This window comes from Rhinolophus sinicus, chromosome 3 (genome assembly GCF_057876585.1).
Source record: "Rhinolophus sinicus isolate RSI-liver-muscle chromosome 3, RSI-T2T, whole genome shotgun sequence".
NCBI lineage: Eukaryota > Metazoa > Chordata > Mammalia > Chiroptera > Rhinolophidae > Rhinolophus > Rhinolophus sinicus.
In genome coordinates this window covers 108,301,277-108,303,546 of record NC_142503.1, presented here as the reverse complement: position 1 = coordinate 108,303,546, position 2,270 = coordinate 108,301,277, and the positions used below count along the sequence as shown (strand labels likewise).

The 2,270-nt window shown below is 43.8% G+C and overlaps 1 pseudogene; it reads right to left on the bottom strand.

Annotated features, from left to right (window-relative positions):
- Nucleotides 1-217: 217 nt before the first annotated feature.
- On the bottom strand, nucleotides 218-1,949 carry LOC109449571 (vacuolar protein sorting-associated protein 33A pseudogene; annotated as a pseudogene).
- Nucleotides 1,950-2,270: the final 321 nt, after the last annotated feature.

Sequence of the window (2,270 nt, the reverse complement as noted above, 5' to 3'; positions counted from 1 at the left end):
GAACTGGTGTTTCTTTCACCTGGGTTGGTTCTCTCCTATTCTTCCTTCAAGAAATTCGAAGCACAAAAGAGAAGCAGAGAATAGCATAATTTAAGAAGCTGACCCCAAAGTAAATTCTGTCTTCCTGTGTTATTTCTCTATGGGTTGTACTTCCTTTCAGCAACTTCTTCAAAGGGGCAGTTTATTCTGCAGTTCACTTAAGTCCACTCTGAGTGCCCTAGAAAGATTTTTCCATCAAAGACTATCCAACTGGCCCCGTTCACTAGCTTAGTGGTGGTGAAGACATATTCTGAACCTCCATCTTCCAACTGGGAGAGAAATAGCAGGGCAGCAATTTCAACAAAGGTTACACTCCCGAGGAAAAGATCAGGGTGACTCGGTATTCTCCCGGTTGATGTCTCCTTTGCAGTTCCAAGGGCAATGGCTGCTGTTCTTCAAAGTGAAGCCCTGGGCACGTGCAGAGAACTTTGATACTCCACCAGGCCAGGCCGGGAAAAGAGCTGGCTGCACTGAGACGGGTGTACCCACTGTACACACAGGATATGTCCGTGGGATTTTGTTCCTTTACACCATCCATCCAGAGGCTAACGTTTCCCGGTCATTGGGTAATTGTTTCTGTCTCCTGGCTGTGGTTTCAGCGGCCAGCCTTCTCCAGGTTGTGTAAGATCAATATGTGCTCATAGACATACATATGGAAAATTTCTCTTTGTAATAATCCAAAACTTTTTGTTTGAGTCCACTATTGCCCAGGGATTGGAGGCAAATTATTTTAGCACCTTGATCAGCGGATGCTTTTGGGTAATACAACCCTTAATGTAACTGTTGACCTTACCAGTGTCTAGTCAAGATATAAACTCTTGCTACACTGTTCAGTTATCAAAGAAGTCTTTAGAAGTAGTGACATCTTTGATTCACTCCACAATCAAGGTGTGGTTTGCAAGTGAGCCTCTGCCCGCCTGCATGCGGGGCAACTGGGAAATAGACTGTTTGATCTCCCCCACGTTGGCCTTCCAAAGCTAAGCACCGAGCCCACGGTGGTTAAGTTCTTACCTGGGATCTCAGCATACAGCTCCTATGCAGAGTTCAGCTAAAGCTTCTGGGCTTCCGAGGGAAAGCCCTTACCACCATTACCCTTTTTCTTGGGCGCAAAGTTCTCTGGAGGTAACTTCACGTAACTGTCGGGAATCCTATCCTTCCCGGCGAGAGTCTTGGTACGGAAGGTGGGTAGCAAGAGGCATTAATAAATCCACGTTTCGATGGAGCAGCAAGAGATTATAAAAACAGGAAATATTGAATTTTGGCTTTCTGTAAACTCTCTCTTCATAGCGAGCATCATATTGGTCACTTGCCAGGGGGCACTGTCCTTTCCCAAAGATCTGGGAGATCGTCCGGTCTAGAGCCTGCAGGGTCATCAGCCCCTTTGCTGTGTGATGCAGGCTCCTCCGGTTGCTTTCCAGGTAGCACTCCGAACGCACCCTCTGATTCGGCGGATAAAAGATCCCCATCAAATGGAATGAGATTTAGGCTGTACCGCTCCCTAGGAATAAAGGAGCCCCAAAACAGCCAGATCCTTTAACTGCTGTTCGAACAAGTAAGCTATGTTGTGGCCCAAACGAAATGTGGCGATCTCTTGCTGGACCACGTCTGTTCTGTCTTCACTGTGAACGTTTTCAGCAGTTGTAGCCATCAATTCTAGCCTGGGTCTGACAAAATAATAATGATATTGCTGACATCAGCTGCCGGCAAACGACTGCCTTTACATATGAACATTTTTTCCACTTCATGTTCCTTTTGCAGTGAATATTGTGCCATCAGGCCAAATGGTCCCGTGAGGCACTCATCCCACACTATCGCGTTGCTTACTGCACACTGTCCAAGAACTAGCGCAGCTCAGGACTCATCGCCTCACTCAGCAAATTCAAGTTCACTTGCTGGTAGGACAGGTGCTCCGCTATTTTGCCCTACCACCCCCCTTTTTCCCTGTCCCATAATACTTTAAAACATGTATCATTTAGAGTGCTATATAAAAGAAATCATTTAAATAATGTAAATAACTTACATCTTAAATTTTGTTAATTTTATAGGGTACAATGTTATCTCTTCATTTTAATGTGCATGCATTTGTTTACTTGTCATATAATATTTAGATCTTTATTTCTGTGATAATAAATATTTTTCTATTTTGTTATTTTCAATGAGATTCAACATTTTGCATATATTGTATATATTTGGTTCTTCAAACATACTACTTTCCAGAAATCATTGTAAAA